The sequence below is a fragment of the Dermacentor albipictus genome, chromosome 9 (assembly GCF_038994185.2).
Source record: "Dermacentor albipictus isolate Rhodes 1998 colony chromosome 9, USDA_Dalb.pri_finalv2, whole genome shotgun sequence".
In the NCBI taxonomy this organism is placed as follows: domain Eukaryota; kingdom Metazoa; phylum Arthropoda; class Arachnida; order Ixodida; family Ixodidae; genus Dermacentor; species Dermacentor albipictus.
Genome location: NC_091829.1, coordinates 76511834 through 76526178, shown reverse-complemented (window position 1 = coordinate 76526178; position 14345 = coordinate 76511834). Strand labels below are relative to the sequence as shown.

Here is a 14345-nt window from a genome sequence, read left to right as displayed (position 1 = left end):
AAGGAAAGGTAATTGAGTACTCGAGTCAATTGCAGTCTCCTAACGGCACTGAGCCCGAATGTAGTGCATGCTCCAAAAGCTTACCAACTTATAAATTTCGTTGACATGAGAACTTGAACTACAAATCTACAGTCAGGCTCGATCCTATAGTCAAAGCAATACACATAACTTAACGCTTGCTAATTCAGGTCGTTTTTCAACCTTTCTTTATGACTGCTTAAAGTACTTGTATTCCGTGGAAAGATAGAGAGGATTTGTTCGGGTGAAATGACCACCTGCAGAAATCGTTTTCAAGTTACACTTTTCAAGTTTTTAAGTGTACAATAGACCATTCCAAAAATTAAATAAAAGAAGAACTGCCAGCAACCGATGTCAGTTTGCACAGTATGCTGCCGCCAGCTGATGTACTCCAATCAGACCGACCCCTTGGATGCGTGCAGTCAAAGTGTCATGAATAGTTTTAGGTTAACGTCCTTCTCTCGTTCGACCTACAGTTTGTGCATATGCCCTTGCAGGGATCAAATGTGCGTATGCCTGCCATTTGGCCTGTGAAACAAAGCATGATTATGAGAGAAAGCCAGATTTTACGTTCGCGTGGAGCCAAGCTTGTTGTAGTTTCAGCGACCGTGGTCAACAGCGTGATCGATGGCCTTTATCAAGTAGGCTCGAGGGCAATTTCACTGGAACCTAAGCACACCTCAGCTACACTAGCCGCTCGATTTATTCTTAACGTGTAGCAATGTCCCGCAGCATCTGCTGAGACGTCGGCTACTGCCGGAAACATTATTGAAAGCTGCGCGGTGGGGCCACTTGCCGAATCACGCCAATCGGCAGTCTTGCGCAAGTGCAAAATAGAGAGAAATAAGTTTTTTTTTCAGAAGATTTCACGCAGAGAGACAGGGAAACAAGAGAAGCTATGTTTAGCAGTAGGGATCTGGACGTTGGCAGCCAGAGAAATCGCTAAGCTGGTGTTGCGGTGGCGCAGCCATCACCAACAGCTTTCATTCGTTTTTTATTGACGGCTTCTTCACATCGCACAGTTATATTTTTGTGACTATGATTGCCCAATCGAAGTGCAAGTAGTAAATGGGCAACAATTGCACGACTCTACTTCGTCCAGGAGCATATACAGTAACTCTAGTTTTTTTTCTAGGTGCAACTAACCAATTATTAGTAAATAAATGACAACTTTGTTGTTGTCAAATATATACAAAAATACTCAACCCCTCGACCAGTCGTAATTTCATACGACAAAGTAACATGTCAGATGGGTCACCGGAAGTGCGGGTAGGACCATAAATTATAAGAACCTTATGATGTTTCTTTTTTATCCTGCTAGAAAAAAGTTGGAACTCTTTCGCCTCATTCACTGAAACACAGGTGCCTGCTTTTGTATTTCATTATCTCCTTTTCTTTATCATGCCCTGAAATATTATCTGGAAAACACGAGTACATCGTATCTATCGCAGTACATTCGCGCACTTAGTTAGCTATGCTAGGTCTCACTTCTATACTCACGCTAAATACTTAACACACTTGTGACTGTATCTTGATTTTGTAATTTTTAAGTACTTCGCACAAGTTGTAAAAAACAAAGGGCACATAACCTGCCCTTCTCCCACCTTATTGGAAAACTGGCTACAAGAAGCACCCTCTCTCGTCGTCACCCATAGGCAGTTGCTTTGTCCCATAACAACAATGCACAAAACAAAGTACCCTTTACAGGCATAATGCAGCAGTGCTGGGAGGATTGCCGTGCGACGATCTCCAGTTTAGCTTTTGAACGAGTAAATTAACGCATCAAATAGTGAGCAGCAAAAACTGGTTGTGATGAATTAGGATTTTTTGTACTAAATATATTTTTTCTTTGTTGTTGACTTATGTTTTTGCTTCATGGTGTGCGGTAAAGGTCTTAAAGCACAAGTACCTCACCATTTGCAGGTTTGCGTCATTTTAGTTTGCGGAAATTGTTCACTAATAAATTTAGCTACTAGTCTTCTAGAAAACCACTATGCACAAATTTTTACTCCGAATACTAGGATATATTGTTAAATGTTTCTCTTACCCTAAATGTGCGGCTTCTGGGAGGGTGTCCCTCTCTCGCGTCATTACAGATGTCTTGAGACACGCGCTTAGAACTCGAGTCTCATTAGAAACAATCCATGGTGTAATAAGGCTACCATTGAGAATAAATCACCATGTCTATAAATTTCGAGCGCCACATGTTCATCATGGAGGTATTTTTTACAGCAAAAAAACAGCAGCATAGTTCTTGATATCTGAGTGATAATTAGATTTTATTCGCTAAGGGCATATACGGCAGTTCTCGGAATTTAGAGAACACAGGGAACGTGGCCTTGCTGTGTCTTTCTGATTCTTTGTGCAAAGCATCTCACACCATTATACATTTAGTGTCACACTAATTAGCACGACAACAAGAGTTTGTTAACCATGTGCAGTTTTCTTTAACATCTTCAAGTTTTGAAGGAACATTTACGTCAAAATCAGTGGTGGTGCCAGAACCTTCCACTGCACGTCGCACAAATGATGCATATTTCTGTGCCGTGTTTCCTGATCTTTTTCTGTTTCAGCGATTCGATTCACAGCACATTACTGTTGAAACTAAACAGGGAAAGTGCCTTGGCGGGAGCGCCTAATCTTCTACACATTAGCCGCTTTTCATCCTTCCGTATTGTGAAGCTTCTAACACAATACGCCTGATGAACTGAACACAAGACATAAAGGTCATTACACGGCACGAACATGTACAAAAAAAAAGAAAGAAATGAAAGCGCTTCCAGAATGCTCCTGCAATAAAACATCTCTATGTACCCAATTTTGTGGCTTACAATTAGCAAATTTATTCATCTATACCGCATCTGCGAGTAGATATTCTTCACCAGAGTTGAGAAGGAACATAGATCTTATAAGAGTACAAAAGAAATGTATGTTAGCCTACCGTTAATGATAGTAGAGTAATGTTCCTGTAATTATTAGCTTTTCTTATGAGGTGCTGGAACTGTGTTGTTTTTACTGTGTTGACGCGCCTGTATTTCGGGATTTATGGTAGAGTCTCCAATGTACTTAATTTTGGTGCAAGTTTGCCTTAATCGAACATGAAATTGTGCTTACTGCTTTGTGTCCTAACTTTTATGTACTTCCTATACATATTATACACACTAGCATCTCGTTAAATTGAACCTCAAAGTACTACGGAAATACGTTATAATTAACCGAGGCTTCAATTCCTGAGAGATGTGAAGAGGCATAGAACTGTATGTAATATCGGCTCTTAACACTATTATATATGTTAAGCATAATGTAGCGAATATACCAACTAGTTTATACTGCAGTTTGAAAACAGTGTATGGCTGCTGGTTTGACTGGGCTCGGCTTATATAGGCTGCGAGGATGCTCTTGCGAAGCATCAAAAGAAGAATATAGGTCTTAATGTTCAAGTAAATGGTGGTTGTTTAATCACACACGGTCGTTCATAGAGTGAAAAATATTGAACGGTGCGTTGAAAGGCATCTGAAATGTCACTTGTCCTCGTTTCGATGTACTATGGGTCAAGTCTGGGAGGGAAGGGGGGAGGAGTTGAAAACCTGTTCACTTCTGTACAAGCTAGGAATTACAAATGAATCAAATCGCTTTAGTCTTTCTAACTACTTCTAAGAATGACTTATAAAAAACAGGTGTGGCAAAAATTTATTTCACTTTAAGCTTCTTTTTGAAAAAATCTTAAGATTTTGATTATGCGTTTCTGTTTTCAGGGAAATGTGAAAATTTTGGTTCCAATTCGAGTTCTTCTTTCCTGCAGTGCCGCTTTTCTGTTGAAGCGGCAATCTTGTTTAAGCCATTTCCGTTTATCAAGACTCTAGTGCATTTTTTGTATTTGCTTTCTAGTGACCTGCACATGAGAAGTATGTGTATTCTTCGCCAACCTGTTTGACTCTGATTTGTATGTGCCATAAGTCTATTGCCGTTAATTCAATTTAAACAGGACCGACAAAATTCATTTAGAAAAAAAGATGCATAAAAATGCAAAAACCCGCCACTGATTCATGTAGCAGTATATGACATGTACATATATATGCGCCCCGAATATCCCGCGCGTCCACTTTTTATGGGTCCGAAGTAGCAAATTGATGTAGAAGTAGCATCAAAGCTTACAAACCAAGTAAAAATCTTGCACGCATGTCATTCTATAGAAGAAAAATGTGCTTGCTTCACATTGGTGACCGGTTCCCTAAAATCAGCTTTGCCTCATGTTTTGAAAAATGATCTTTGTCGCTGAAAAAACATGTTATGCCCTAAAATATACAAGCGTCGCGAAGGTCTTGTTTTCTATTGGGTTGTACCCAGCGCATGCAATGTTCGGCCCAATTTTTCTGAAAAACGAAATGGAAGCGCGTTACAGAGTAGGGTAAATACCGTAACCGGGCATTGCCAGCAGCGGTTATCTCTTGAATATCTTCCTAGTGCGGACCGAAAACAGGTGTTTTCAAAGAGGTGATGATGACTCGCCTTCAATACTCTCACTGTCTCTCAAGCTCCACCAAAGGAAGACACTGTCACGAAAGGCTTCACTATTGGCGTCGCCACAGTGGTCAGGCAAGCGCGTGTGCTGCTAGGCCAATATCGAATTATCCAACAAAAATAAATTTTACCATGTAAAGAACAGAACTTTTGGCACGTAGAAATACACGGGCGCCGGTCGGTACCCGTGCTTGAGGTCAAATGAACCAAAATATTGAATTAAGCGAACTCAAATGGCAACTCTACAGTGAAAAAATATATACAGCGTATCATCTTGTAAATATGCAGGTACAGAAAATTCATTTGGCTGTAAATTGATTGGTTCGCGCACGAAATTATGCTGCGGGAATAAGAGTATGCCGTTGTTCGCAGCAACTTCACTGACAACATCATACAGACACTAACTTCAATTTGCACATCCTACCGGAAATTTTAAGCCTTGCTAATGACGTTCCGCTTAATGTCATGACTGCTACCACTTCAGTGCCACAAGCTTTGCGAAGTGCGTGCTCGTTTTATTTCCTTTATTGTAAAGGAAGGATATGCCAAAATCAATGGCTACTTGTTCTTTTTCCTTCTGGACTTGCCATTATTTGTAGGAGCGAGTCAACGCCAAACTATGTCACCTGTAAGAACGGGATACTGGTACCGCTAAAGAATTCCACGGCTCACCATCGTAGACTCCCAGTGCTTGCGTCAGTATGCTTCACTAGTAGGATGCCTCCAGGCCGCACGCCGTCTGAAAGCAACAGCACAGGATCGTTTTCTTTTTTGTTATCGGCACCGCTGACACTGTAAGCGTCGCCTAATGAGCCGAGCCGTCGGGTGACACGGCTTCTTTTGCGCTGCCGGCAGCACGCAAAGCCGCCACTCCTGCCTCGGCGTCTCTGCTCGTCCTCACAGAGAAGTCTTCCGGCATGTACTTATATTTTCCTGCGGGACTGCAGCTTTAAGCCTCGTCTCATGCCCTCGAGGAAATCGTGCACTCCCCACAGCCCTGATCTTTGGTATTCGTCTAAGCCTCCGTCTTGGGGCTTGCAGTTTCAATATATTATTACCTAACATGGCGTCCGGCTGGTTGCTTCGGATGCTAGTACATTTACAGCAGAGTATCTGCACAAGCCCCTTACACGCGCGTCATAGCCAAGCTGGCATTTTTATTCATTCGACAAGTTTTCGGTAGCTCCGTTTGCTGCTAGCGTGAATAAGTACTTAACTGGTCAAAGCGAGAAAGGAGTGCTGTTAGTATTAGAAATAAAGTAAGCAATGAATCGGTATGTACAACATAGCGATCAATTACCATTATTACTAAAACGGATGATAATCCCACACAATATAGCTCCGAATTTAGTAATGCCATAATACTGTGTTTTTGAAAGGCGGTTAGCGAAGATATACGACGAAGTTTCCCACTCCTAATCTTTTGCATGTATTGCACAGCTAACGCTCTTGTCAGCCTTAATTGAACAACAAGTGATTCTAATGTGGATTCCTTTAAAGTTGGCCATCGACGATGTTAAACTCACTGAGTTGGTACATGGAAATTTTTAGCAAGTAGATGCAAAATGCCAAGACAGTGGGTCATCCCCAGTGATTCCTTATTGGCGTTACATGTCATGAAAATACCCCACTAAACAAACAGACGTCCATGTTACCTTCCCTCTTTTAAAAGAGCATGTGGCATCGAAAGATATGAAAGGACGCAGGCGCTTGCAAACGCGGTTCTTGACTATTCTGAAACCGGAGTTATTCCCATTACCCAGACTTTGACGCAGCGAATCTTACGACACCTCAAGAGGGAATTTTGTCGAACATGTTCACAGAAAGCACCAAGGAGTTAATGTTGTATGCTGCTGACCCACATCTTGAGTAGCATCTAGACCCTCAGCTTGCGCGACGGATGGTACCGCATCACACCGTATCCGCCTCTGAACTGCTTACAAAAATTTCATCTAGTTTCAATTTAGGCACCAGACCTCTCCCAAATGTTCTTGCGGTCATGACGATGAGGATGTATATCAGATACTCTTCCAGTCTTCCATGCTCATTAAACGTTTATTTATTTATCTATTAATTAATTATTATTGTTATTTTCATTATTTGCCATATGGGCCAGAAGCATTACAGAGGGGAGTAGAACATACTGAAAACCACACGATACACAAACCGCGCCTCAATGAATAACTGCATTTGGTTCAGTTACGCAGAGACTTTTTTCGCTCCAAAACTGCTAAGCCCATGGCCTTCAAGCTTGTCGCCTGACAAACCGATGAAACCACTTCAACGCTTCTTTGAAGACGCTTTCAATTGTGGCAAATATTCACACTGCCGCATCACGTGTAATTGCGTCTTATTTGTTCATCAGAAACTTGGGTTCTTTGACATCCACTAACTCAGCCTCAGTTAGTACTTTTCATGACATACTTTTGCTCTTCAGGTCATTTCAGGTTCTTATGTTTTATGTAGATAATACCTAATGCCCGCCTACGTTTGTAGTTTTCGTGCTATAATATTAACCCCGTGTAAATAGTCAGCTTTTAGATATTTCATCATGCCAAAAGATATTTATCGTACCAACGGAAAAAAATGACAGTCATTTTAGCATATGCCAAAGAGGGTGAAGGCGAAAGTTAGAGCGCTGAAACGAAGTCCATGAAATTACTTTACCTTCCAATTCGAATGCGTGGTTACTTCGTATTGGTTTCTCCGCTAACGGCTGTGAGTTGGAGTGCCTTAATTAGAGCTACCTTAATTAGGTGTACAATAATCAACTTCGTGCTAATTAACACCAAATGTCTTGGGTTCGACTCCCACCCTAGGTCGTGGGTTTGAGGCCGTAATTACCTCTATATTATTTACCGCCCATTTTCGCTCGCATGATTAGCGGCATCAATGTGGCAGCGATGTAGAAGAAGGCAATGACTAACGTTTGAGCAGTGGCACGAGCGCTCCGATTTTCTGTACCTCACAACGCGATCTTGAAACAGATATCTAAGGTGTTCGCCTTAAAAGCGCTACGCTGGCCGCATATATGAGTAAAGCCGTCAAATTTGGTGCAAATAAAGCATTTTTAGGAGAAGCTGTCAACATTCGAATTCAATCTGACAGCAATAAATTCGAAAATATTGAAAGTTGATGTCGCAAGTGCTAGTCTTGTTTTTTATTCTGTATCACGTCTGAAATTTCAGCAACCGAATGGCAAAGGAGTAAGTAGTGAATAGTAACAACTTTGCTGCAAGACACTCTGCACTAGTACCTCTATTTTCGAATGTGAAATATTGTACTAAACATTAGCATAAAACATTGCATTAAAGACCTGCATTTAATTTTCTTCAAGAAATTTCCCAATATGGTTTCGAATCATTTTGATCTGGTTATCGTCCAAAGTTCGCAAGCATTCTTTAAAAATGTGGGTATGGAATAACATTCTGCGATTGAGCCATATTTACTGTTTCGCCTGAATCAGTTTATTCCTTCACTAAAGTTACTGTCGCTGACTTGAGCTTACGTCAAACGAAGCTTTCCCATTGAGGACATAATTCCACAAGAAACCAGAACCCGAAAAATGCGATGTGTAGACATTCACCACGACACGTGCCACATCTGAGCCTCGATTCTTTCTGGGCCATACTTGTCCCAATATGTACACCTGGCCGCGCTAGCTGACATATTCCCTTCAAGAATGGAATCACACCTAATACCTCAGCTGATGAATCTGTTTAAAGCTTGAGTGTTTACTGTTACACCAGTAAAAAGTTCCAACATGGCTCTTTTTTGTTCACCCATCCGTCTGCCCTTCCCGTTACACTCATGAGACCAACGGTGCCACTTGTGAGGTCATCTTTAATGCCGTCATCGTTATTGTGTCGTCTTCAGACCATCTCATCATAGTGGTATCACAAATAATGAGAACGCTTTGCTGCTGTCACCACTACACTCCTTACGCACAAAGTCCGGAACCCAGTAAGCTGTATTATATACGTTGCACAGATTTTTACCAAAGGGATAGTAGCAGTGATTGCAATTCTTCTCAATTTAATCAAATAACAAGTACCGATGAAAAGATCAGCATCTGAACAGTAATGAGAACCACAAAGCCACAGCGACCTGCTTATAGAACAGCGAATGATACTCAACATTGCGGTGCATCAGGCACCCTTTGCCACTTTCTGATGGGGTGCAATAACCTTGAAGAACCCAACAATCAAGAAAAATTATGACGGAGAATGAAGAACCGAAGACAAAAGTGCAGGGCGGGACCATCAAGAATCGAGGGCGGCCATGCTTGCAGTCCAAGGACTTTGAGGACTATCACAAGCGGCTGAATCAAACCAGGGAACCAGCAGAGGAAACCGGACTGACGGCTTAGGTTACCACCCACCTTTGAAGAAAGAAGCACTCTTTCTCACTGATTTAGATGATGAAACGTTCTTCACAAACCATATTTATTTTAGTAAAGCCAACAGTAAGATAAGACTGCAGTGCGCGCCATGCGTGCATTTACCAAGCCTATTCTGCGAATTTAATGATAACGTAAAGCTAAACGCATTTCCCGCACTATTTTCCACCACATTTCTCTTAGCGCCCGTCATCGCGCCATCTGGACACTGGACTGTGCACGAAAACACGTAATGCGGGTCCTAAATCACCGTAAACTCCATAGGTAAAACTGTTGGCGTAGTCGCTTGCGGCCTCGAAAGTTAAGGATGCTCTGGGTAAATTGAATCATTCTTGAATACTAGAAGCTGCTGTCTTCAAACAACACACATCAACCTCGTAACCAAGACAAGGCGTCCAAGTGTTCATAGGTGAACACTGTGGAGAATACATTCTTTGCATACATCCTGGCAGAGGTAGTCACTTATAGGTATACATTGAAAGAGCCTGCATCGAGGTAATGTCTACGAAATCAATAAATTGGCGAACTATAGATTAGTCGAATTGGAAAATTCACCAGTTTTTGTGATCTTGCTTTAAATTAATACGTGCGCATTCCATTCTAACTCCATTCCTGAATGTCAGGCTTCCATTACGCTCCCATTCCACCTGTTGGAGTGCTGTCACGATTCCATTCCAATTTCATTTCGGAAGTTTGAAAATGTGTAATAATTTCGGAATCATTCGAACTCCGTAGTTACCTCTCCACAACTCACGTTCACATCCGGCGAATTAGCAGTGCCACGGCGAGGCGCAGTGCTACGCTGTAATTTGTCACGAGCCACTACCACTGTCTTCACGAACGGCCGTACGTCACTTAAGAGATGATTCACGAAGGGGTATAGATTTGCTGGCATTTGTAAATAATACTGTAGGCGTGACACTTGAGTCGTCCAACTGTTAACATGTCTGCAGTCATCTCAAAGCTGTGGCTGCATAATTAAAACCAATTATCGCTCGAAATTTCTGGTCCGTAGGGGGGGGGGGGCGCACTTCGTCATAACAAGGCTTCTTGAACAGTGGAGTCAAGTCAACCTAAAGTAGTTTCTCTGCCTCCTCTGCAACACGGAGGAATCATTTCCCAATACCGCTGATTTCTTTCATCATTGGCGGTCCCTCTCATAGCTTCCGGACCGGAGACGATCTAAGAAAGCCCCATCACGAGGAACAGCGCACTAACGTTAATGATGATTTTGGTATTGACGAAAATGAGTGGCCAATAAAAGGAAAGAACAACCGGTAAATAAAATAAAAATACCAGACTCCCAATACCTGCGCGCAAAAATAAACGGCGAAGATCGGCCGAACAATAAAGAAATGGCGGCCACGTAATGAAGGCCGAGCAGCGGGGCGCATCATCAATGGTCCTTCGCCTCTTGTGGCTGACGGTCCTTTAGCCTGGCGAGGAGATCCAGGTGCGAAGGACACGTGCGCCTCGGGGCAATTGGAGGATGGAACGGGATGGGAGAAGGAAAGCCATTGCAGGGGATGTCCGCCGCAAAACTTCTCTAACAGAGCACAGGGAGACGTGCGTTAACGCCCTTTTCTCTCTGCTCTCACAGCGCTGCCGGTGAGGCTTTGTCGGCAGGGAATGAGGTTCGTTAGGTGCTCCTACATCGCCAGTGGCCTCGCGCACAAAAGGGGCCATCTGCAGCCATCGACATGGGCAGCCTCCTTCTTGGAGACGTGAAGAATTGAATGGCACTCGGCGACTGAACTTTATCAGCGGCGTAATAATTTGGGGAAGATTGGCGCACCTGTGGGGCAGCCCGAGTCCGTTGTGGTGGGCGAGACAGAATTTTGCAGGGGCGCTCCAGCGAAATGTTAGGCAGCGTCATAAAAACTTTAACAAAATTTAATCTCACACACAGTTGATAGGGAGAAGGCTCCCTATATAATCTCACTTTTTAAATTAAATTTAAATTAAATTTAAGACAATTTAAATTTAATCTCACACACACTTGATAGGGAGTCACACGATAACACATTTGGGCCTTTCTGTCGAGCAAGCACCCGCTCTGGAGTCGCAGCGGCTTTGACGTCGCATTTCTGAGGCCGAGGGCGCGGCATCAAATCCAGGTCGCGGCAGCCTCATTTCGAGTGGCGCGAAATTAAATTCAAAAAAATGTAAATTAGCGGGTTTTACCTGCCCAAATTAAGATCTGATTACGAGGCATGCCATAGTGGGGTACTCTGCAAATTTGCACCACCTGGGGATCCTTAAGGTAAACCTATACATGCAAGTACGCGGGTGCTTTTGCATATCTGCTCTATCAACATGCTGCTACCGTGGCAGGGATTTGATCCCACGATCTCGCGCTTAGCAGCCCAGCACCATAGCCACTAAGCAACCGCAGCGGGTTAGGGGCGAAATGCAAAAAGAAACAAAAAAAAAACCGGCCGTGCACAATGCATTCGGTGCACTTTAAAGAACGCCACGCGATTCAAGTCAGTCGGGAGTCCCCTACTACCTTGGACCTCAGAATAATCATCGTTCTAGCACGTAAAGCTTCTCCATTTTATTTTATTTCAGCTTACTTGAAAGACAGTGATTGGTGAACTAACGCTGCAGCCTTTGAACAGTTGTCTGTACTTTGCGGGAAATCTGCGCCATGAGCAGCGTGAGCTTGCTACGATGCATCTGAGTTTGCCAGATGCATCGTATCAAGCTTGATAAACAAATGTTGCACTAGCCCGGTAATGCATAGTGCATTTCAGAACTTTGGCGCCGGTTTTTCCGGGTAATCAAAAGCCGCGTGTGAAAATAACGATACCCAACGAAAGAGAAAACCCAGTGTTCGTGGCTATACTCAATGTTGAGACACTATTTCACCATAATTGCTGTTTTCGTAGTACTTGATATATATATATATATACACACACACACATGTATGCGCCATCTACTTGGACTGCTATGGAATAAAGCTGGTGAATGCAGGCAATTCTTGAAGTGGCCCAGGAAGGGCTTAACATAAAAACGACTAATTGGCGTCCCGTATGCACCGTTACATTGGACACGCTGCGAAAGACACGCGTTTTAACATTATATATATAAGGTGTCGCAGATCGAGTTAGTCAAGCTGATAAAAGAAAAAAATCGGTTTAAAAGACTCGATGCAAGGTACTATTATACGAGAGATTGTACTCAGTCTTCACACCTCTGACAGTCGAGCACCGTATTTCATATAATCGTATCTTGCGTCGTGTTCTCTTAGTATTTTTTTTTCTTTAACCAGCTTGGTTAACTTTAGCGGAGCACAGGGTAAAGCAAATGCACTATAAAAGAAATGTTAGAATGACCATATATTATATTTCTGTGTTTGTTGCTGCTTGCGTTATTCCTAGTATCTGTGGCAGGTCATCAACTCACCCTTTCTGTATCACTGATGCACATATTTCTTAACTTGCTTTCAACGGTGTTTAATAAATATTTGTGATTCGCACATACTCTCTCTTTTTTAAATTTCCTTCCTTTGGCAGAAAGCTTACGTGCGTATTGTAGTACATTGCTTGCAATACCCGATGATTTCCTCGCTAAAAAGCTCATGCGGGCGAAATTCTTATAATTTTGAATCTTTCCGCGTTAATGTGTTCTTGCGTTCCTCTTTTTTTATTGGGTAAGTTACTCGTGACACTTTCCGCCTTTGCATTTGACTATTAAACGTTGCGGGAAAGCTGGCGACGACAATTACCAACTTATGAGGGACGTGCCATCGTCAGACGGTGGCACGTCAGACGGTGACACGTGGTTCTTTCTTGAGAAAGTGTTACACGTTCTATACGGAAAGCGCAGCGAAGGCCTCTTGCACTTGACGTGGAACCTTACAGGGGTTTCCTCGCGCAAAACCAGCTGTGCTTAAGAACTCGCCATGCACCTCTGAGTAGAAGCACGCCCCGCAGGCTTGTTAGAAACAGCAAAACGGGTGGTGCTATTGGCCGACAGGACGATGTCTGAAGTAATTAACTTGAGAGCAAGCTTTACACTAGGGTGCTGTTGTGGAATTCCTAATGATCGACGTTTTCTTGGGAAAAAACTGGCGCCTTCAGCGCCTGTCAACGTGAAGAAGCCGCAGTTTCTTAATGTGGGAAAGTGTTACTCGCGTGTCTATCGCGCGCACGTAACTAGCAGCAGGTACAAAATGAAACTATCGTTGAGGCTGGGAGAGCATGTTGTGCCATAGCGTGGTTTAAAGGGTAATAAAAACAAACGCGAAATCAGAATATTTTGATGAGGCATCACTAAAAGCGCTATTTTAGGTGTTTTTAGATTGTGGGTTGAATACCAATAACAAAATGAGCGGAGATTTCTTTCCATGTCTTTGCAGTCATGCGGATCCATTAGTGTGACGCTACAAATTTGACAAAAAAATCATTTTTGTATTTGGAACTTTGCAGCCCAGTAAAAGTACATGAAATATGTTAACTTTAATCTACAGCTATTTCGGGATAAGATTCAGTCTTTATTGATAAACAGTTACTAAGCCCGAGGGGATGCGGGCAATAACCATGATGTTCCAATAACCATGACGTTATGTCCACAAACCAATCCATGCTTTCTGTCCCAACTAGATGTGTTCGCACATCTAGGCTTGGGAGAAGCACCTAGAATAATGCCCACCGAGAATGTTCGTGCAATCATCGTTGCCAAAGAAGAGGCTGAAATCTATCGCTCGAACAGATATGTTGGGCATACGCAGAATACGGTCGATAGTGTGTCCGGTTCATGGCAGCGTTCGCAATTTGGGTCGCTCTATTCACCTACAGGGTGCTGATAGCCAAGCCTGATTGCAGCACCAAACCACATTCAGTACACCAGCTTGCGTCACGACATTTAAGGTTAAGGTTAGGTGGCATTTCGCTGTTGAACTTGTGCAAGCGCCGGTGGTAATAGTCGGCTTGTTTCCAGTGATCGGAGGAAAAACTCCGTATCACAAACGCAAGCAGACAATTATCAGGTCCGCTTCGATCTATACTGAATATTAGAAAAAAATAAGCGGACACAACTGTACGCATACACCTATTGCATCGTTACTCATCATACCGCTTTCCTCATTTTCCCCTTCCATCGGAGCAAAGCAGCCAGCTAGAGTACTTCTATATCCCGCAAAGCATTCTGTTTCTATTAATACATTCTCAACTTTCTCCAGTCCCTTTGTGGGGTTATTGGTCGCATTGCGATCACAAAATGCCAGCGATTTGAAAAATATCTATTAGTCGTGATCCTTCACATTATCTTCCATTGTCACAATAGGTTCGTTGAAGTGCATGAACTGTAGGACCATGTTCAGCAGCCCGACGTACCTACGTCAAGGTAGCTAGACGTTCCACTATTGCATGTGCATCGCACTGAGCAAGAGCATGGAGCAGCA

General features: G+C 42.9%; 1 protein-coding gene across 2 annotated transcripts in view; it reads right to left on the bottom strand.

The window, feature by feature from the left end:
- Positions 1-14345, bottom strand: part of LOC135921341 (uncharacterized) — a 1279318-nt gene that overhangs the window by 1134794 nt on the left and 130179 nt on the right. Inside the window, exon 2 of one of the 2 annotated variants that reach the window (XR_011508243.1) lies at positions 5212-5278. The exons of the other annotated variant lie outside the window; for it this stretch is intronic. The gene's annotated coding sequence lies outside the window, so the exon portion shown is untranslated. The remainder of the gene's footprint in view (positions 1-5211; positions 5279-14345) is intronic. 2 annotated transcript variants of the gene reach the window in all.